Source organism: Bradysia coprophila, unplaced genomic scaffold, assembly GCF_014529535.1.
Source record: "Bradysia coprophila strain Holo2 unplaced genomic scaffold, BU_Bcop_v1 contig_350, whole genome shotgun sequence".
Taxonomy (NCBI): domain Eukaryota; kingdom Metazoa; phylum Arthropoda; class Insecta; order Diptera; family Sciaridae; genus Bradysia; species Bradysia coprophila.
In genome coordinates, this window is record NW_023503608.1 from 7,078,236 (window position 1) to 7,102,350 (window position 24,115).

Consider the following 24,115-nt stretch of genomic DNA (forward strand, 5'->3'; position numbering starts at 1 on the left):
GAAGCGTTATTGTGCGTTGTTCGTATATACATGTGAAATAATGGTTTCAAAAAAATTCGATAAATAAGCTAAAGCATAATGTCGTGTGCTTTCTATATGACCACCCTTCGTAGCACACCCGTGTGTTATTTTTTGATGATATTTTATCAAAAGTATCATGGGACATGAATAAATAATTTCTTCTATTCAAAAATAAAATTAGAGAATACCGATGCGTGTGCGTAACACCTATACTCTTAACGCTTTATTACACTTGACAACAAATCGAATTCGAACGAATTTTCGTTTATTAATAAATGGTCCACTTTATGGGGGGAAAACCAGCTTCGATGGACATTGTTGTGGCCAGGTAATATTTGGATTTTGTCGGGTATTTTCAGTTAGTGTGTAACGTGACCTATTCGATGAAAATCTATTGAATATCAGTTCGTCATGTTTCATTGCTTTGATGAGACAGTTTTACGAATCAATCTCACAAACCCTTGCAAAATAGGGTTAGTGATATGTCCAAACGTTGGAAATCGAAGAAATATTTAGATACAAGCGAAGGGCACCCATTGGTTGCTTTACTTCCGCCTTGTAATTTGACACTTGTTCTTAATCATGTTACCATACCGCAGGTTAGCACTTATACATTGTCGGAGGGTATAGTATTCCAACGACTCACCGACAGATATAGCCAGTTTTGTGGGCTTTCTCATTCAGTAAATTAACAATTTTTCTAATTTTCTATACGCGCCTTTTATTACCGAATCTTTCAGTGTAGATATAGATGATAAAAACGTTACGTGATATTTGTCAAATAATTGATAATGTCCGTACATTGCATAAGATAACTAACATAAGCTTTATATGCAATTTTTCGTATCCAATCATGAAAAAAATATGAACACAATTCAAACTATGCATCCTCTCTCGGATATGACACAAATAGTCGTTCCACAAGACTGAACTATTTTGTCAAATATAATTTTTTTTTCATTCTCTTGCTGCCTTCACAACATAAATGGAATAAAATTTTCCATCGGCTTTTCGCTTCCCCTACAGAAAAAAAATATCGAAATTGTGAGGTTTCATTGAAAATTATTCCGGTTAAGCAGGGATTATTCGATGTGAGCAATCGAATTATTATGTTCTGTACTGATGGAATTCGTTTCCAACCGAATTCAGTCAGTGTACATGAAAATTTCTTGTTGTTATTTTTGATAGGTTTTTGTAGTTGTCCAAATCGAAATTGTTTCGACGGGAGATAGAAATGTTTGCATGTGTTTGGGAAAAATAGTTTTGTAGTTTTCGATTTGATTTCGATATTATTTTTAGAATACATTTACCTAATCGCAATTGGTTCGAATACGTCATCCAGTGTTATTGCACCAACTAGCGGCTGTTTTAAAGGCGCCATTTTAGTTCAAACACTTTTGTTATTTGCAGAAATGACAAATCGATTTGTACATCAATGTCTGGTACAATTTCATTTTGCCACACAATACGTAAGTGGTTAGGTTCACAGTCCCTATATTATTATTGTTCAAACAGACTTTAGATTATGAGATTCTGACGCTGTTTACCATAGACATACACGAACGAAAGGAAACGCAAAACCGCTCAGTTCTACTTTCACCAGTGCCTAATATATTTTCTTAGCAATTAAACGGGCGAGAATGACAAACAATTATTGTCTCCCTATTCGTCTTATGTCAAAGTTCATCCACTATGTCAGACTAAGAGAGAATAGCTATGAAAATGATTTCATGCGACAGTACATCTTGGTGCTAGTTCTGCGATGTTTAGATAAAGAATTAACAAAGAAAAATCGGTATTCCCATTTATTTACTTAAGTTAATTAGCGTAAGAATCCAGTGTCTCAAAACAGATTTTAGAAATAATTATTCGACCTCCACACCTTATAGTTTCAGATTTAGTTCATCGGATTTCAATCATTCTTCATATTGATACCATCTCGATGATACAGAAACCAGATCTTAATTAATTTCCAAAATGTATGTGCAGTGTACACGAGCATAGCATATTGCATGTAGTCCGAATGAACTATAATATAAAAATGTATGCTTTTCAATTGAATTTGAATTTCACTCTACATATTTGCATAGAATTCACTTTCCGACAAACTTTAACATCTTCACAAGAAGAACACAGTTTGCAAATTTATTGAAACTTGCCGCAAAAGGTTCTTCTCCGATGTGCTAGCTACCGAATAATGAAATGAAATTAGAATAATTAAAGAATTCCATTAAATCTTGTAGCTCCCGCATATTATTTGTGCATAACACACAAAACTGGCAACGGGTTCTTGTACGAATAAGCATAAATTTTGACTAATCTTTTATATGTTGTTCTGGCTGTTTCGTTAGTCTTTTTTTTCTCATTTCAGTTCTTGAAGTGTATTGTTTGCTTTTCTGTTTACTGGATAATAATACCATGCATACAATCGAGACTGTAGGTGGATATTGCTGAGCCGGTATAATACTTTGCGAACAGAGTTTTGCCATAGCTTAAGGCTAAGCCAACCCTCTCTCTTAAAGAAAAAAATTTAAATTACTTGAACATGTTGATTTATGTTTTCGAGCTTTTTTTTAAAGCCAATTTATTAAGTTTTGTTGGCGTTGTTCCCAATAGCTGAATAGCATAGATGCTGAAGAAAAAATTTTGCATGCCCATTAATTTTGGTTTTATATTTTCATGTTTGGAGATTTATTTCCAGAATAAAAAAAAATATTCAAATTAACATTCGGGTATCGTCTCTCAGATCGAAAACTGTGGTAATAAGTGCATACGTGGGCAATGTGTTACGTCTATTGACAGGAAATCGAAGCCATGGTTTTCAGAAATTATTTATTTTCTCAAAAATTAGTAATAGAAAACTAGTAAAGAACGTACAAAAAGGATCCGAAGTCAATATTCACTGCATTCAAATTTGCGATGCAAAATAACTGACCGACAAGCCTCCTAGTATTAAGAAATTATTTTATAAATTATTATCAGTCAACTTACGAAACAGGAAGATTTGTCAGCACCCGTAAGTGTTTTTAGTTACATCATAAAATGCCGAAAAAACTTAGAAATAGAATTTCCATCAACTAGATGTGATGCAGTATTTTCTACGTCGAAACCGGATCCTTTTTGTAAATTTGTGTGATTTTTCAAACCGACTCTACTGCATACTGAAGAGTTTGTTTTTGAATCTGAATTTTAATGAAAACGTTTCCTTAACCTAAAAAGTAGCTGAACTACAAGCAACAGCAACAACAGACCCTTTACATTTTAATCACTCCTTAAGACAAACAACAAATAACTCTAGCACACACTTTACGTAAATTAAATGTTCACCATTTACAAACGGCTACATAAAACCTACATCATATTCAAAGGCTTTTATTAGTCTTTCACAGGGATGACTATACGTGGCGCGCACATGAGCTGGGTATATTCAGAATTTTCTTTATTTGCTGATGATGCAAAGTATAAAATATAATTTTCTTTGAAAACAGAAAATGTCTCACATTCTGTAACAAGTGTTTTGTTCACTTATGTTTACACGAGTGCGGCAATTCTAACAAGACAACGTGCTAATTAGATTAATATTCAAATACAATTATAAAAACAAATAAAGAAAATTGCGATTGTAAGTACTTAAAACGTAATTAATATAATCATGTTCTCAATATTGATTTATTTAAAGCCCCAGTAACGCTGTATAAATAACATGTTCGGCATAATTTCCTTCGAGAAAATTTCCACAAATATAATATCCGATGTGAAAGGTAACCGATACATTGTATCGTAGTATATCATTAAAAGTAATGCGCTATTGTACGACGCTTCAGCCCTATCCCTATTCGATAATTTATGTAACATGAATGAATATGTTCTCCATTTAATAATAAATTCACAATGTCATGGAATAGGTGCGTCTCACCTTCTCATTTATCACTTTGTAATTAACATCAAAAATGAAATGGGGTTCATATATTTGATTGATAATGTGGTTGTATCGTCAAGCATGAATTGTAGTAAAACTTTGATGCTAATGTGTTTTTCTGTTTATTGAACGCATTTTTTGCTGAAACAAAGAAAATGTTTATATTTTCGGATTCAAATAAACCGCCCGAAAACACGCAGAATAACATGACTTCATAGATTGTGCTTCATCTTGAATTTCTATAAAATGTGAAAATGTGAAATAATTTAAAATTAGAATCTGTGGCGCACCAACCAAACTAAAATCAATTACATTCTGTTTTCTATCAATGCTTTTAATGATGCAATACAATGCAACAGACTACGTTCATCAACGGAATCGGCAAAATCGAATCATTTATCTTGTGACCTATTTCGATTAATTAGTAACCGAACCCGACAATTGGTCTGCTTTATTAATTGATGAGTTTGAGTCGATTTCAGCACTTCATCAAAAAAGAAACGCAAATGAATGGATAAACGTTCTGAGCAGAATTTTATTAATTATCCCAAGGCCGGGAGAGTAATGTTGCGTAACGTAATTTTTTAATGAGTCATTAAAATAATAAGAGATCCCATCGTGAATGTATAGATGATGTGAAAGAGAACTTCGTACAAAAGTAAATGTATAATTAATTTGATTTTTTTCCTGCGACGTAACAAAGGAGTGCGAAAAAAAAATCAATTTAATTTTAAAAGGAAACTCCTTTTAAGAAGTGCAAAATTGAAGAAAAAACGATTTGGCTGGCAGAGTTGCGGGAAGCGCTCACAATTTCTAATAAAACAGTAGAGGACGAAAAGTAAATAGTAAAATGAATATAAAATCATGAGATGTTAGAAATTCAAGTGACCATGTGCCATTTAGTCATATTTAAAAGCTAGATTAACCTTCAAAAACTCTACTCAATTTTAATTTAATATTTCAATAAAATATTAATAGAATATTCAGCCAGAATCTTCACGGCCCTGTCTTATACATGAGCAGTCTAATTCACAAAAAAAAACGTATTTTCGTAAAATTTCCCGCATTTCGTAATTTGTCGTATTATATAAGATTCCGATCGATAAAAAATGCTCACAAAATTACATTTCCCTATTTTGTTTAATTGACCAAAAGACTAAAAAAACGCACATTTCATTGGGGTTGTTTATCATTACGCTTATTTAACGTAATGTCCAAAGCAGAGTTTGTTGTACAGATGTTAAATGGATTTAATCTTAATTGAATTAAAAACAGAAAATGTAAATCGTCACTTAATTTGCTGTTTGTGTAAAAGAAAGAAAGAAAAAAAACATTTGTAATTATTCATCTTGTTAATGGCTTTCACTTCTGGTAGTTACAGTAAAAATAAGAGAATCAAAATTACACTAGCAGAAGCTTATATTTCCATACAGAAAAATATCCAAAAGATATTCCGTTCATGTATCATCACTAGAAAAACGAATTGGGGAAACAAATAATCGTTTTTTTATGTAATGTATATTCACGATTTTCCCCATAACAAAACATCCGCTCCAATATGTTTTTTTAATTCGATTTTCAAATTACATACGTCCTATTTTCGATACAAAACTAAATTAACCGTAAATAAAACAATTAATTTTTAACTATCCTCGTTCATTACGTATATATACGTTCATCATGTTGTTTATAGTATTGGATTGTCGTAATACACAAAAACGTGAAATCAATTTACTTTGTTCAATCATAAAATTTACTGTACAAAATGGAAAAAGCTTGTTCGACATTCGATTGATAAATATGTGTAGTGAAATTTCGATGATTTTTAATTTATTATCAATATTTGGACTGGCAATTAATTGATTCGATCGACAATATGGACTTTGGTAAGCCTAATAATGCAGAAAACGGTGAAGAGCAGACACATCACATGAATTTAAAGTTGAACTATGAAGTCCAATATTATTTGGTCATGCTAATGCTAGGAATCGCGGTCTCGCGTGATTCCTCAACGTCTCGCTAGTCATGAAATAGTAGATTACGTTCTTGGAAGTTTCTGTTTTGACGAGCGGTAATTATGTAAATTATTTCACACGCGAAGCACTGCCTACGTATCTCTGGAGTATGCTATTTTTTGTTGCCCTGATACGCTGTTTGTATAATCTTCGGTATGTGAGTTCGTATGGCTTTGCTTGTTTTAGTTTAATTAGTAAAGTTGTGTCTAATAATTTTATGGCTTCAGAATCTGCGTTGGAGTTGGTGCATTTTAGCAATCTTATCTCTTGTCTAGGTATTATGTAGAGTATTACATCAGTTAAATAGTGACTGTGCTACACTTGCACGCGTTATGTGACGCACATAGACTATGTTAACGTAGTAGTGACACTGTCTGTAGCTTATCGTAGAATGTTTACTCAACGAGTGTGTGTTGCAGGACCAGCTTGAACGAAAAATATCTCAAAATGAAAAGACTGTACAAAAATCTGTCTTAATTACCCATGGACATCGTTGTTTAGTGTTTTCAAAACTGTTTTTTTTTATTCATTCGTCCGGCTTGGTTTATTCTTTTATTGGCTTCCGCACCAAAGCAAAGTGTTAAAAATTGGTGTCCAACTACGTCATTATGAAATGGGCAATATACCAAAAACCATTTTTTTAATTGTTTGTTTTTGCATACAACATGCAATTCCCGATCAACGACAAATTACATAATTGCATTTAAATTGCTCCATACACAATTGCACATAATAGAGATTATGGATTAAATATAATTACTGAAGCAATATTCTGTACTGGTTTGCAATAAATAGGTTACAGAGCAGATACAATCAATTGCAAAGTATTTTGCTTGCATACATGTAAATCTGTTTACATAAGTGCGGATCAAAAGAAAAACGTTTATTACACTGAAATTCATGTACTTTTGTCAACATTAGCATGTACAGTCGAATGCAATGCAAACATCTGGAGAAAATTTTAAAATTTTCGTGTTTCAGCGGGGTCTGTAGCTGACCTAAGTCAGAATAGTCGTTTAAAACCGTACTTTTCATGTTACGTGATGTTTCATGTTTCTATCTACGTCAGCAGCATTTAAAAGCGGTTATCATCGACGCACCTATAAAAAAAATATTTGGGTATGGTACCCGTGCAGTTCTTTTTACTACACAGCTGAACATTAGTTTTCAGCATATCTGTATATTGTACGTAATTGCTGAATTTTGAACGTAATGACAGTACTATGTACAGCTAAGATGTACTACTGTTCTGTTACGTTAACAAATATACTGCTACGTTAACAAATGTACTTGTCCCGAATTTGTACAGCAGAGCAGTACATGATTTGTGACAGATTCAAAGTACCATTCGGATGGACAATGTACACTATAGCTGAATGAATGCCAGTTTGAATGTAGTGGTCGTGAAAACTTCCATAATGTTAAATGAGACTAAACACTGCACGAACTTTCGAGACAATTTAGGAACTATTTGTAATTAGTAGAGGGGCATTTGGTGTCTAGCCATCCTAAATTATTAGCGAAAATGTTTTGATGGGATTATTTTGAGTATTATTATTAGTAGTCAAAAAACACTAATTAGAAATTTTTTAGGTCGCGGATCAACAAGGTTTTTTTAACAAACAAAATTTCGACCGCCAATATAAAATCGGCGGTACAATATAAACAATCCGTTTCTTCGGCGACATTCCATGATTTTCAACAGAGATTGTATATAAAATATAAAATTAATTAAATAACGCGACACTTACGTGGAATCCGAAATATGAACGTTCGCGAGCTTTGTTAACGTAAGTACAAGATGCACTTAATGACGATTCTTCTTATTCTTCTATACGTCGGTTCTTCATTCCGACGTATATATGTAGAAGAAGAAGAAGAATCGTTTTTTCGAATCTAGTACCTACGTTAACAAAGTACGCGAAAGTTTAATTTTCGATGATGATTCCACGTAAATGTCGTGTTGTTTAATTAATTTTATATTTTATACACAATCTCCGTTGAAAATAATGGAAGAAATGAAGTGTTTATATTGTACCGCTGATTTTATATTGGCGGGTGAAATTTTGTTTGTTAAAAAAAACCTTGTTGACCTTGAATTTTTCTAATAAGTGTTTTTTTGACTACTAATAATACTCAAAATAATCCCATCAAAACATTTTTTATAAAATCCATAGGAAGGCAAATCACTTTCTTTGACGAAATGCCGCCCTACTAAATTCAGAAATTCAAGTTTTGAATAATAACGTATTTGAATAATGAAGGCTCAAGAAATTTTTTTAATAAATGACTTGGTAAATGATTTTGTTACACTATAAACCTATTTTTTGACATTCGTAAATATCAATCTTTCTCTTCTGTTCGAAAGTTAGCACTTAAGAAGCACACGTTATTCCACGTATTTTGTCATAAATGTAGCCGGCGAAAGAACTCAGCCTCGATGCTTGTGAGAAAAAGGCACTGATTAAGTAAATCCACGCAATCGATTCTTAACACATTTTCAAACAGTTTGCTCAAAAAAATGAATAAACAGCTTTTCCTAAGAAAAATTTCTCACTTTTAGTTTTCATTCGCATACAAAATCATGAAATGAAAAAACTGAAGTCTGCAAACAAAGGATAACAAATTTGACGTACACATGTGTAGTACTAGTTGCGTTTTAACCGCTTTTGAGCGAGACAGTAATGACGTATTAGTAAAATTGACTCTGTTGCTACCCTTAATTTTAATAAGCTTCTGTCAGACTGTTGGGTGTCTAAATAATATGTGACAAAAGCCCATCTGCCGGAAACTTAACTTTTTCTTTCAAAATATTTATTCTTAGAATTATAGAATAGGAGAAGAAGACTTAAGTCTTACAATTTCCTAACAAATAATTTACAGAAAAAAACTTCCTTCTTGAACATTTGGAAATTACATTACCACACAACAGTATTAAAATACGAGAACTTTTAAAGTTCAATTTCACAATACTGATCAACTGAACATTAATGTTCAGCAAGACAGTACAGTGGAGACGTACGATGTTATAAGATAGCTTTCCCATAATGTCTTCCAAACACAAGTACTGAGTTGGGTCATGGGTAAGGTGGTGGACTGGAGTGTCGGAGGTCCCGAGTTTGAATCGCACGGACGGCAGTTTTTTTTTTTTTAATAAGTTGACGTAAATAAACGTACTAAATAGTTTAAAGATGAAAATTTATGAACTCTGAATAATATTTTCTGTACAACTTTTATTTTTCGATGAGACAACCAATGTTCGCCCAACTGTACATTGATACAGCTGTACTGTAAATATTACTGCTACGTTAACATAATGTACTTGTCCCGAATTTGTACAGTACACTACAACGACTACAGCTGAGCTGGACAAAATTTTTATAGGTGCGGGGATTATATTCCTTACCTACAGCTCAGGAAACAAGCGTCCCACTCAAAGATAAACAAATTTTTCCGCAGATGCGTAATACATTACATAACTCAAGGAAAAAATAAAATATGGAGCTCGAAAACTGGGCGTTATAACGGTTTAACTGATTTTAGGTATGCAAAAATAGTTAATTTGATAGGAAAATGATGTGCTTTCATAAGTGTTTTATGTCAATGTACATCTTTCAAAATGCTTTTTATTATCGGCTCTTGCTACTTCTCATTTATATCCATAATATTATTGACACGCTTCAATACGTTTGCAACCAGCTAGGTAGTTGATGGAATACAAAAAAAAAATGCAATTCAAAAGACAATTGCAAATCAAGACTCATTGAAATAAATGAGCTGTGCACGATACGACAGTAAATCAATTTTTTCAATTAATTTTTTGTGATTGGTATTTTAAATTGCAAATGCATCACTTAATAAATACAAGATTTACGTAGAATTCGTTTATAAGCCAGATTATATTCATCTCCTACTATCCTTTCAATTGCCGTGTATAAATGAAAAATTCTCGTAAATTTAAATAAAAATTTTGCAATAACGACACCAGATTTTCTAAATATAAACAAATCTAACATTTTTCAAGACATTGATGCGGAATCTTTCCATTTCTTCACTTACATTAGTCACGGTGTGGTTGAATGGAGTTTAATTAAACATGTCGTCGCAGATATTTTTGGATGTTCTTAGTGTGCTTGTGACCCTGAACAACGTTCCACAAAAATTCTTGATTTTCATCCGTGCAAGCACACGGACCAAGGCTCCCTATAGTGTTCTGTGGGTGCGATAGAACTGATTGGGGTTGCAATCGATAAGGTATGGAATTCTTCTAGTCATAGTACAAAAAATTTGTCGCTTGGATGCAAGGTGGACAGGTGGCGACTCATTGAAATTGAAAAATGACGATCTTTTAAAGGTTCTAGAGGCGTGGATACTTGAGTCACAGAGGTGGTAATTAGTTGTACAAGTAGAGGGACATTACTTCTACCAATATCCAAAAAATTACTTTTTCAAATTTTCTACATAGCAACAACTTTACAGTGGTTCAAAATTTCTCTATAATTTTTGGCCATAGTTGTGAAACTCAGCAACACCTAAGTCACACTCATGATAATTTTTCGGAGCCAAACTACTTAGTTTTGTTTTGCTGCGAGTCTCAGCTTTCCAACAACACCCCACTTGCTATATCTCTGGTCAACAGTACCGTTCTATTGAGTACCATGCGCCAAATTTTTTGTACTATGACTGTTAGAATTCCATATCATCAATTGCAACCCCAGTCAGTTCTATCGCACCCACAGAACACTCTAGGGAGCCTTGGTCCGGGTGCTCCGGACTGCACGGATGAAAATCAAAAATTTATGTGGAACGTTGTTCAGGGTCACAAGCAGACTAAGAATATCCAAAAATATCACATTTGCGACGACATGTTTAACTAAGCTGCATTCAACCACACCGTGGAGTATATTAAACGTTTCGCTTTATAATATCACATTACTCTGAGCTCATCACTTATTTTTGTTGTCGTTATCAATAACCGATAATAACCGCACGTTAAACCCAGAATTCTTTTTTCAAATGAACTATTTGTATGCTATGGACGTCCACCATTTTATTTGGTTCCGGCTCGGGTCAACAAAAACTTTATAGTTCTACTTTTCCTTCTTAATTATGTAAATAATTAATGTTACAATGTCTGGGAACTGCTTGGAAACTCAAAGCTACTAAGAATCACTCCATAAAATCAAAATACAATTATCTGTTGTTTTCTTTTTCATTTACCATAATGTCTTATTCATCGTGCTAACAGCACAACATAACACACACACGATGAGGTTACGATCCATAAGGGTATAATACTAAGGCAACGTCAACAAATAAAAATATAAAAATTTATTTCGTTCACATTTCTTTCTCACATATTTATTAAAAGAAGACGAAGCTAAAAAAAAATTCATTTTTTTATTGCTCCAAATAAATTTGAGCATTTAATTCATGGTGTGGGTTGTGTTGAGAAAACTTTTGACTTCGTATTTATATGCCGAGCTTAAAGAAGATATTATCATTTCAGGCTTTCAATTTAGTAATGTAATATTCAATATTATTTATTGAGATTCGATACATTAAGTCATAATATTATGATCGAAATGGGAGTAATGATAAGATCTACAAACAATAACAATTGCTGATGTTGATTTCAACTTTGAAAATATGTATGATGTCAAGAAATTTAACTTTTCGCTGCCAGAATGCACTGGAATTTAATACACGCGCCATAATTTCAAGGAGAAATTATTATGAAGACATCTTCCTATTTGGCTCGTCATCACCGTTAGCTTTCGTTTTAATTAAACCTTTTTATAACAAAAAAATCCTTAAAAATAACCCTAATTCCAAATCACTTGACCCATTTTTCTCATCTTCAACCGATTCAACTAATTTTCAAGTAAAAGATTGTGTGCCAAACATTAGGATTAAACAAAAGAAGTAGTAAACTTAAGGATTAAGTCGTGATACGTATTTTGTATTCTGAAAGGCTAACATTGAAATTATAAAAAACACAGACGGATCAAGGAATATTTTTAAAAATTCACAGTGAAATGCGAAACAGACGTAGCAGTTGATGGATTTAAGAATTTTCTGTTTGTCAAAGGTCTCTTTCGTACCACGGTCCCAAGTAAAAATAAAAGTCTCAAAGGTTCGAAAAGAGACGTCTCACGTCTCACAATAAAAAGGATTTGAGACCGTATGACGTCTCTTTTCGAACCTTTGAGACTTTTATTTTTAATCGGGGTGTGAAGTTAAAGTTATTACCACTTCTTTCTTATATTTTCCTATTATTGCAAAACGGTAGCTATTGTTATGTCCACAATTTCCACTTTACTTTATCCTTGACAAGAGTTTGTTATCAAGTTGAATTATTTTCGGGGTAAATACAAGAAATTCTGCACTCTAAGCAAAGACCCGAGACACACACTCAAAACAACTAGTTCTGAAGAAATATCCCCGTATCAACTCCGTTCAGAAGGATACGGAGTATCCAACAATCGCACCTTTTTATAACAAATAAATCTTGACAGAAATGTTTTATGTGTCGTTTCCCCCTCTATATGTATACGTTTTCAAACAAGAATAAAAATGGCACAAACGGCTGCCCTATTCCGCCAAAACTTTACTATACAACGTACGAACGAGCCATATCAAAAAAGAAAAGAAAATATTTTTTTTTCTCATCATAATGTGCATTGTGAAGTGAAGTTAAAAGAGTGAACTGGTAGAGATACGTGTGTGAGGTGTGTGTGGGTAGTTTTATACTTGTTATGCATTATAATGATCGGATTTGTTATTTTTTCTCTTCGTCTTGCTTTTAGTACAGTGATTTAAAAGATATATACACACAGAGCAAATCTGCTGAAACAGGCTGTTTTAGTTAGATGGAAATAATAAAATATAAAAAAAAACATTAAAAACGTCTATATATATGAGATTAGATCGAATGGCGTACGCTTGTATGTTATAAAGATTATGCCCCAACAAGTAATAACATTTCCAAAGACAAGCGACTTGAAAAGATGAAATTTATAATACTAAAAGTTATGACTCTTCGTTTATGTACGTACGCCATACCTCTAGGTTGATATAAAAGGCTTTTTATATTGAAAACAGTTGGCTACGTGTTATAAAATTAATTTCGTGTTTTTTTTTCGTAAATAAATTTGTTTCATCTTTATGTTTGATACTTTTGCTCGTTTTATGTTACAAACTGTATGTGTCCGTAGCATATGTTTCGTTTCTGGGTCATTTTCGTCAGAATTTAGCGGTTTTTTACGTTTTTCTGACATCAAATGACATATGCAATCAGTAAAATTTCAGTTTTGTGCAAAAGTATTATTAGCAAAATTGCCCTTAGCACAGAAAACCGAGTGAATTACTTTTTTCGTTCACTACAAAACCATGCAATTTGAAACAGTCATACTCTGCATACTCTCATTCTATATGAACTCTAACTTGTTCGAAACTGCTTTATAGATAGATTCACATTGCTTGCAATAGTTTTTGAAATTTATTTATTTTAACAGATGGTTCAGGAATGTAAATATCAATGTAGAGTGTGTTCGTGTGGTGTTTGAAACAGTCATCGCTCAATAGGCAATTACGCGATTTTTAATTTATTCAATTTTATATCTAAATGAAATGGATATTATCCGGCAATGTAACGATTGCATGTCAAAACGTCAGGAATAATTTAAATGTCTCGACACATTCACATCACTCATTGTATTTGTCTAGCGGCGATTATTCCTTGTAGAATGTAGATGATACAATTATTATCCGGTAGGTAAACGTTGTGATATCGTGATCTGTTCAGTCCAATAAAAGAAATATTCCCGGAAGTTAAAGTTAGTAACGTCGGTGTTTAAGTCAGGTGTCGAGTTGGAAGTCAGGGCAGGTGGTTTGTTTTCGGATCGATCTTCTTTGGAATTGTCTTTAAATACAGACAAATGTAAATTATTTGCTTTCGCACAACCATAGTGCTAAAACACTTCTTGCTGAATATTGTAACCAAAAAGTTCCGGAACTTACCAACTTTTTCGTAATTGTTAAGTTTGTGTTTTGTAGTGGAAGTAGACAAAATTACCTGTAACATAAAGAAGAAAATGTTAATTTCATCATCGAAAATCGATGTTGTAACAATAGAATATCAGATAGGTGTGGTAGCATTACACTATTACAGATAAAGCAATCAGCATTTTAATTTTTTTAAGCTATGATTACAGGGATAGAAAAGTGAAATTCGACATGTTTTCTCATTTGGCAGTTGTAGTGGTTTGTAATTGATTCCATAAGAATTTCGTTTAACAAATAAAAATCTAGATTTTTATGTTCTTAATCTTTTTAAGTACGCAATGTAGTTCAACGAAAACAAGAACGAAAATAAACGAGCCATCAGAACAGTCGGAGCGTTTGCTGCGACTGAGCCCCGTACAAACCCGTATATCTATTGCGTACGTGACCCTAGTGCGTCTGTCACCCTATTTTGACCGTAAGCCTATGCGCCGGTTAAAGTAGTTAAAGTAAAATTATTATGTAATGTGTACATCTTAGAAATTGCGCATAGCGCAATTACGAAGCCCCGTACGACGTTCCTTTCAAATAAAACAAAAATTTCAAATAGCCCTAAAATTTTAATTTATTGAGTATAAATACACATAGGGCCTAGTATCGGCCTCAGTCCGAGGATCCAAATTTAATTTTTTTTTTCAACTACATTCTATTCGGCCTTTGATTACCTTCCAAATGAAACAAAAAATACGGAAAACGGATGAAATTTGCTCGAGTTATATGTAAAATACACATAAGGCCCTAGTAGCGGCCTTAGTCCGAGGACCCAAATTTAATTTTTTTTCAACAACATTCTATTCGGCCTTTGATTACCTTCCAAATGAAACAAAAATTACGAAAAACGGATGAAATTTGCTCGAGTTATATGTAAAATACACATAGGGCCCTAGTAGCGGCCTTAGTCCGAGGACCCAAATTTAATTTTTTTTTCAGCAACATTCTATTCGGTGTTCGATTATCTTTCAAATGAAACAAAGATTACGAAAAACGGATGAAATTTACTCGAGTTGTATGTAAAACACGCATAGGGCCCTAGTAGCGGCCTTAGTCCGAGGACCCAAATTTAATTTTTTTTTCAACAACATTCTATTCGGCCTTTGATTACCTTCCAAATGACACAAAAATTACGAAAAACAAATGAAATTTACTTGAGTTCTATGAAAAATACGCATAGGGCCCTTTTCACTTCTAAGGCCCTAACTCACGGTCCACTCACCCGATTTAAAAAAACTTTTTTTTCCTGGATTGGTATTGACATTTCCATCGTTTATTTTGCCATAAATATCACCAAAAGACCTTAAATCACTTAGGTGGCCCTAACTCACGAAGGGCCGACCCGAATATGCCCATCTTCGAACTTAGCCTCACTATTTTGACTATCTTTCAGGAATTTTTGAAATCGGATTTGATTTACTCAAGATATCGACGTGACGGACAGACGGACAGACGGCCCAAATTTTTATTGCGGATTCGTCATCTATGAACATAGGCAAACACTTTGCCCTTACCGTTTGCTTCGAATTCCATCAATTACACACGGCATCGTAATCCTATAAGCCCCTTCGTACTTCGTACGGGGCTAAAAATCTGAAGCTTCATTTGTTAAACAAGTTTTGTGTACTGACTATAAATTTCACCGACATATATTATGTGTATGTCCTTATCGCTTATTTCGCACAATTTAGCTACAGTTGGTTAACATTAAGAAAACACAATTTCAGATTTATCAGAGTCTTACAAGTCATCGATGTTCCCAGTGTATGCTATTTCGGCGCAAAATTTGAATTCGCTAAAACTCTAAAAAATCTAATATACAGTTTGCTACCGACATCTTCATCTTCGTTAGGGCCATCATGAGAAAGATCATTGAAATATTTTGACTCTTATGTAGTACAACAATATGGCCTAGGTTTTAAACAGTGGACATACAAAGTACTGAAATTCACATGTGCTTTCGACCTATTCCTGCGCATCATGTTACTTGTTCATATGAGCTTGTTCATCATAATTGGAATCATAGTTTTATTCAAACCAACATTGGAACTTTTCCCTATTACATTATGCGATCAGTAGCTAAATTACTTCTTCGTACCTAAGCACAGCAAAGATTTAATCCGAATTCTCTCTTAATCTAAGTTATAGCTTTTACTGCTACATCTACTGCAGATAGCTTAGAACGTGAATGATTAAAATGTATCCTTATCCTCGACAACATAGTGTTTATCCAATTTCCATCGTTTGTATATGCACGGATTTATTTAATAAAAAGGACCTCTATACATGCTGTGATTTGAATACCAGCTCCATCGTACATACGATACACCTTTGTGGAGTGCGATCAAAAATGCTCTGTATACAAAGTTTATACCTAATAATAACAGGCTTTGAATGTGGAACATTTTCTCGGAGCTGGTGGGGGTAAGATAAACTTTTCTCCCGAAAATTTGTTTTAAAATGTATGGCGGCAAAATGCTGTATGCTGTGTGCAGATATCTCAGCTAATGTAATATACAAAGTTTTTGAAAATTTTCTCTTGTAAAATTGAATTACTTTGAAAACTATGAAAATGCCAACAAGCACAACAAAACACATTACATAAACCATACTTGGGTGCATTACATAGAAATATATAAATATATGGACGCATACCACACCGCCGCCGCACAAGAGTAAAAAGTATGTATGCACACAAGTTTGATGTTAGGGATTTATAAAACGTTTGAATTGAAATGTTTCACCCTTTGTATACATTTTATATTGGATGGATATGGTATCGAATACATAAATTGTCTACATGCAAGTGTATGTAAAATTCTTAAGCTTTTAGCAATGATATACTGTTGTTATGGGTATGCTCGAGAATTATATCCAAAAACTTTTGTATCAAACTTTTAGTCAAACTAAAATAATAAAAAAAGGAACTATGCAAACATCGAAATATATTTATAAACAAGACGAACAGTATCTTTGTCAATATATATTGGCTTGGCAAATCCAATACAACTAAGAAATGTTCGATGGTAATACCACATCACTTTTTGAAAACGATATAAATTTTCCGCATATAAATCATCAAATAACTTTCAATAATTTATTCGATTCTACCATATCATATACACTCAAATGTGAATAGATTGTATGTTCGCCAAAAAGAAAAGAAAAAACATGAAAACAACTGAAAAGTGTAAAGGAAAATGTTACAAGAAATTTAAACCAAAAATTCCGAACCCGTCAAATTATATTGTGTGCTAAGTGAAGTGAACGAGTGTAAGAAAATGTTCAGACAAAGGGAAATAGATTTTTCGTTTCATTTTTTTCGGTTAAAGCCCAAAACATCTTCTCCTTCCGTTGTTATACCTATAGATTATGATACCCAATGGTGTCATTTGGTTTTGGACGTTAGGGACGCACCAAAAGGATTTTCAAATGAATTAAATTTAAGTTGTTTTCGAGCGGACATTGAATTCTGAGTGCTTTTATTTTGATGGAAAATGTTTATGATGTAATTTCTGGATGGGTTGTGTTTATGAAAAATTTATTTGTTTTTATTAAGGTGGAAGAAGGAAAATATATTTTCCTTTAATAGCGTTAATCTTCAATGTAATAAAGGAATTTAACTTCTTAAAAGAAGATGTTTCTCGTAATTGTTTGATATCTCAAAAAATTTCCGGCATTAATATGATTGGAACAGATTAGAATTTCCAGGAGATTTCATATTTTAGGAGAAATTTGGTAATTTACTTTTACGGCTTTCATTCTCTTTATTATTGTTCAGCCTTTGTTAGATAATGATTTACATACCACAATATGCCTAAATATTACCTTATATGAATATTGATACACGTTCAGTACATTGTTGTTGCATAATTAGTTTTCATATTGATATCGGTCACTAATCACCTCGTTAAGATCAACCACTAGTTTCATATCTTTTCACAGGTTTTTGGTTCACGCAAATATCATTGAGGGAAGTAGTTTCAAAATACAGAAAGTGTTATGGCTTTCATACACAAGATATGGATTTAATGACTATATACAGAGTTATGTTTGTCGCTTGAAAGGTTGGTTAAAGGGACGAAGCTAACATCCAATAATATTGCGACAGCTTATTGGTTTAATTACATCGTCGAGCGGTCTCTTCTTTGTTCTACTTTCACTGTTTGGAGAACGCAGACTTTTCGTGTTCATGAAGTGTTTTGTTGATTCGGTAACTTTTGCTGTGTATACTAACGAACTGAAGAGCGTAAATTGTGTCAAGCCCTCGAACAATTGTATTCGTTGGTTGTTACGGAGATTTGAAATCCATCTTGAGTACATTTTATAGTTGTATGAATGTGGTTCAGTTATTGCGTTGAGATGTTCTGTCGAATGATGACTCTCATCGTAATATGAAAACTAAAGCATTTGTTATCCTGTCGTATAGCAATAAATCGAAATTTGTATTTGAATTAGTTTGTCAACTTCACGCAGAAATCAACGACCGAAGCACAAGGAGGATCCATAAATTTTGACTTGTATCAAGATAAATTTTCACATTTGGAAAATTCACATCACAACATTCAGGCTAGTTAACAGCTTTAGACACTAAATCAGCTCGAGATTATGTTGAATATTTTCATGTTTGTAGCAATAGCAGATTTTGTTTATGGGGTCGGGAGTAAAAATGAAACCAAATACTCGTTGTAATTCGCATTGTAATTCGTTAAAAAGTACAGAAAATTATGAAAGCGACATTCTTTTCAACGGAAATAAGTTCAAATTGTGTATCAAATATCTTCATTTTATACTAATTTTAAACATGGAACCACTGCTTATCTTCAAAGTGTAGAGCAAACAACATTCCTTTTGCTCTAATTTTATGCATCATTCTCACCTTCCCAACGTTCTGAATTCTTTTTTCTCGCAACCTCCGGCTAAATACTCGACGAAACGTAACAACAATCATCCAATGGTCCATAAAATATCATGGATCCTAATGTTGGAAGACTGGAGTATTCGTTGCACGTGAAATTTCTAAATCAACGGCCATTGTACTCCTTATCAAAAATCACAAAACTACCCTTCAGAAATACCCGAAAACATAATGCGGTTGAAAATTCTCCAACATATCTATGAACAGAAATAATCTGAAACCCAATCATAAAGCCCTTTCACAAAGTCATTTTCTCTATTAGATGAACATAATCCCATTACTCTGCACATAAAATAGAACATTTTGTGAAGCTACTTTTACCCGTATCTATAAGTATATACATACCCACTACCTAACCTACCACACCATAGATTACCATATACACATATCTATTCGTATCTTGTAACGGAAAACGAAAATTCAGTGGAGCACTTGAAACATCGCTACCATGAAAATTTCTTCCTATTTATTTTTCCAGCCATTAAAATACTCATGTACGATGTACATGTTACGTTACATGTTACTTGAACCCTCCATCAACAAAAGTTTATTATAATATACATAAGCAAAACCCGGATGATTGTGTGACAAACAATAAATTCTAATTTGCTTGTCAAACTTTTCGGTGAAAATATACTTTTGATTAAGAATGGAGGTGTTAATGTATGTACTTTGTGGTGTCGCAAGGGACGTTAAAAGCATTTAATTTTGATGTTTACTTGTAATTTCATTTAATAACTGTGTTTTCTTTCACCGACATCTAGTTTCTCTTGGTCGTCGGTTTTATGAAAGGAAAATTAAAGTGAAAAGAAAGTATTAAGTATTCGTAAAAGCGTAATTTAAAACTGAAAGAAAGTTAATTCTTTAGAAAGCCGTTTCACACTAAAGAATGAAGTGAACAAAGTAAATTGACTCTCTTTCACTCTAACGGTCGTCACAGTATTTAGAGAAATTGTCAACTTTAAGTTTTGCCAGTGAGCACATTAAAAAGTATTCTACTCTAAAAAGACCACAGCCGGTTTAAAACGCGACTGAAATGAGCATTTATTTTGGTTGTTAAGACTGAATTTAGTAAAAATGGAAATTGAGGTACAACATCGCCTCGACAGCTGCCATATTGCGAGTCGAAACAACCTAAATATCAAAAGCCAATGGGGTCTCTTCGATGATATTTAAATAAATTTATATGCCTAGCGTCCGCTCGAAACACACTACACAAAATAAAATTCAAATTTAAATTTCTTTCAACCTTTCAACTTTTCAAAACGGACTGACTTTGACTTTGACCTGCATCACAAGTTTTCATAAACAAAAATCATGAAACAGACTATAAACCCAGTCGCTTTATTCCGTCTACTTTTACATCACGACGTCTTAAGTTTAAGCAATAGTCCAATGGATAACGATGTGAGTTCTATACAATCAATATAAAAATATTACCAATAGACGCAATAGAACATTTAAGTTTGAAATACGACTAAATGGTCTGCCCCATACAGCACCTGTGATGTTTGTCGAGAAGAACTGCCATTCATATTACTTGACAAATCATTTAGTTCTTTTCGAACCTAAAACGTCTATTCTACTTTATTGAAAAACTTAAAAGACCTCCAATGGACAGGAAATGAATTAATCGAAAAATTAGTGAAAAGATACTGGACTGAATACAGATTTTGTTCGGTATTTGTATGTCTGTTCGTCATAAGGAAGTCTTGCGATCTTTCTTTACAACTGAAACATAAAAACCCCGAAGAAATTCGAATTTCGAAACAATTTATGAAAAAGCGAACATTTTAATTTTCTTTTCATCAGCATCCTCAATCTTGATTGTGTGCGGTAAAAAAACAATTTCATTTTTCACATTTTCTTCGTTTCTGGCGAAAATATTTCAAAACTTCCCTTCAATTCATTGCTTCGTGCAAAAAAGTAACGTATAAATAATCAAGAAAATATGAATTTATTCAATGAATAAAATCAGACTTCCGTTGGAAAATACAGACACACCACCACCATGCCGCACACCGCACATTATTCATCATTTCTCGTTGATTTATCGAATAATTCAGAACTTTATAAAAAGCAATTCACCTCTTCATTTATTGGTAAGATAAAATTAACATCTCTTTTGTACTATAATCAAAGTCACTCCCTTCATAACGTTATATTTGGTATTATCTAACACCTAACAACTTAAGAATTCCACATATAAGACATATAAGTATGGCAAAAGCAAAGTGCTCAGAATTTTCTTCCCTAAAATATATAAATTTGTCTAAGTGGAGCATTATCAGAAAGTTATATCGTCTCATATTGTTCATATTTTCATATTTTGCTATCTTTCTCTATACGTCTATACCATAGTATGCATACGTATGTACAATGTACACTTAAATGCTACATAAGAAGTATTTCTCGTATCCAGTTTCAGAACGTTTTTTTATATAAATTTTCGTCGATTTTTCTTGTTCGACTCAAAGCTTATTTTTCTTTTTGAATAATATCGATAAATTTCACAATTTCAAAATAGATTCCAATCGAAGGTGTTTTTCCTCATAAATTGCCATGATCTTGAGTTACGACTTTGAATTATAACAATTGCAATAATGAATTTAGCGGAAAATGTAATAAGGAATTTGATTGAATAAAACGGAAATTAATGCAAGCGTTGGAGTGGGGCAACTACCCAACCTTCTTTACTTCAAGACAAATTAAAGCGGTAAAATATCGTTGAAGGAAAAATATATTTTTCGCAAGAGTATTGAGGGTAATTCCTTCCCTGGCTACATACGGTAACTTATGAAAATGGAATTGGTTCTTAGCGAGAAGAACAGGATTGAATCGTTGCTCAACGAATTAGTACTAAGGAGAAAGTGAACTTTTCAATATACGTCTGTTCAAAGACCTAAATGTGCCTAGATTTATGACAATAGCCGGCCCACTGACGAACTGTAGTTTTCAAATGTTTGAAGGTTTTCTCATATTATCGATGCTTTTTCATTATTTTCTCTTCTTCTTTTGCTTTTAAACACAATTAATGGTCATTGTTGAGAAAAAGCGTGTGCGTACCATTACACGAATTCCCATCAATTTTTATACCACTGTGTACTTTATCTACCGACATTCCACATAAAAAAGATCTAATTCTGTTAAAAACTTGTACTCAAATGATTCGCCCACTCATTCAACAATTCATTTCAGAAAAATTCAAACAATGATGACAAGCATGGTCGAATGGCTCTCTTTTTTGTGTTCATCCATTTATACACCATTATATACGACCGACATTATATTCTCGGTTTATAGGTGCATCGACTTTTAACTTCTTTTCCGAACGTGTGGCAATAATTCCTTCATTGATTTGTTACTCTAAGCGCTATGTGTGTTTGGTATGTTTGTACGAATGGAACTCTTAAAACGAACGTATGTTTTATGTGTGTACTGTACAAAAAGCAAATAAAGTTAAGATAAACAAATGGAACAGTTCAAATACTCAGCTCTGGTTGGTCTGTACTGTAAAGTATTGAAATAAATTCCTTCGTTTATGTGACCAAAAAAAACATGATTTTTTCGTCTATTTCTCTTAAATTATTGTCAGATTGGATTAGACAAATATTTTCATAAGCAGGCACAAGGTACGTAATAATATTTTATTCTCTTTCAATTTTCGGTGCGCCTTTTTTGTAAAAAGAGGATTAGTTATGTTTCTCGCTGGATTGTTCCCATTTGGCGTTTATATTATCTCCGAAGACGGTGTGGATACCTTTAAAACGCGTTTTACTAAATAAAGGCCCTCAGGTACTTTCAGTTAATATTAATGTAAGCTCATTCATTTCCAAAATTATGATTTTTTTCCGTTTTTTTTTCTTCTTCTCAATGCTGATGGTGTCTATAGGTGATTGTCTACACGCTGTGTATATATTTGTTGATATGAGATGGTTTCGAATTGAGTCAGATATAATAGGAAAAGTTTTTATTGTAATCGGATTAGGTGGCGTAATTTCATTAGGGCGTATGGTGTGTGAGCGGTTATTGTAAAAGTATGCAGCTTCAATGATTTAATTTTCTCTAATTTAATTATAGGTGATAACGTGTTATTAATGTGAGAAAATGTTTTTTTCTTTCTTCTGTTGGGGAATCGAATTCGATGTGAGAAAGCACATTATCTACTTAGCCGTTACGAACAAAGGGGCTGTTTGTATATGAGGGATCAAGCAGATAAAGGAAGAAAACTTGCTCAAGGCACTAGCAAATATTTTTGTGTAAAAGATTTCGCTAGTACTATGCTTAACGTAAATCTACTGCTTCTGCACTACATCTGACTACTATAACATGAACATGATAATCTCGTACCGATTTTATAAAGGTCTGACTAAATTTCTTCACTTCATTAATTCAGCTCTCATACTTTACCTAAACATTCTGAACCCTTGAAACAGCAACGACATTTCGGAAGAAAAAAACTTTTCTCATAAACAAATCGGAAATCTGTAATGTCAATCTAAATTGCAATTCACCTTTTCACTCTACACTAATTAAGCATTGATGTATTCAGTTTGGTACACATTAAATGGCTTGCACATTTCAAATCGATTTGCACTCGGTTAATATTGTCAGATCAAATCCCACTTTTCATGCCCTAACCTTTTACTGTGACTTGCATGCGCTTAATCGAATATTAATATTTGCTATAACATGCACAGTACAATGTTATCAATAATGTACCTTCTCATGTAGAAATAGAAAGTTTACCACATAAATATCATTTTGTGAGTATATTTTCCGACAATTTTCGTAGATACAACCCTTTCGTTTACAATAGCAAAAGTTCACTAAACGACAGAGCAGAGCTTATTTCAAAGTTGTGATATTAAATGGCATATCATAAACCGATATGATCAAAACTTTATAGGTTAATCGAAAATCTATATCGTGCTTCTCGCAGAGCATTTCTATAAAAGTATACGAGGGAAAAAAAACGTATTGATAGTTTATCAGATAAAAAAAGTTTTCCTATCGCATAAACTAAACAATGGAAAAGTGTCACATACCAACATGATCTAGATAGAATAGGGATTGGGTCCGGCGCTTTGCAAAAATTACTATTACACTGAACCACAGCAGTTTTTTTTTTTAAATTTCAAGTACAATGAAAATGTCGAAAATATTTTCCTATTCTCCTTAAATTCA

The 24,115-nt window shown here is 33.0% G+C and overlaps 1 protein-coding gene across 2 annotated transcripts in view; it reads right to left on the reverse strand.

Moving 5' to 3' along the window:
* LOC119081074 (bifunctional heparan sulfate N-deacetylase/N-sulfotransferase) overlaps positions 1–24,115 on the reverse strand; it is an 88,037-nt gene that overhangs the window by 52,138 nt on the left and 11,784 nt on the right. The window contains exon 2 of one of the 2 annotated variants that reach the window (XM_037189816.1): positions 13,978–14,032. The exons of the other annotated variant lie outside the window; for it this stretch is intronic. The gene's annotated coding sequence lies outside the window, so the exon portion shown is untranslated. The remainder of the gene's footprint in view (positions 1–13,977; positions 14,033–24,115) is intronic. 2 annotated transcript variants of the gene reach the window in all.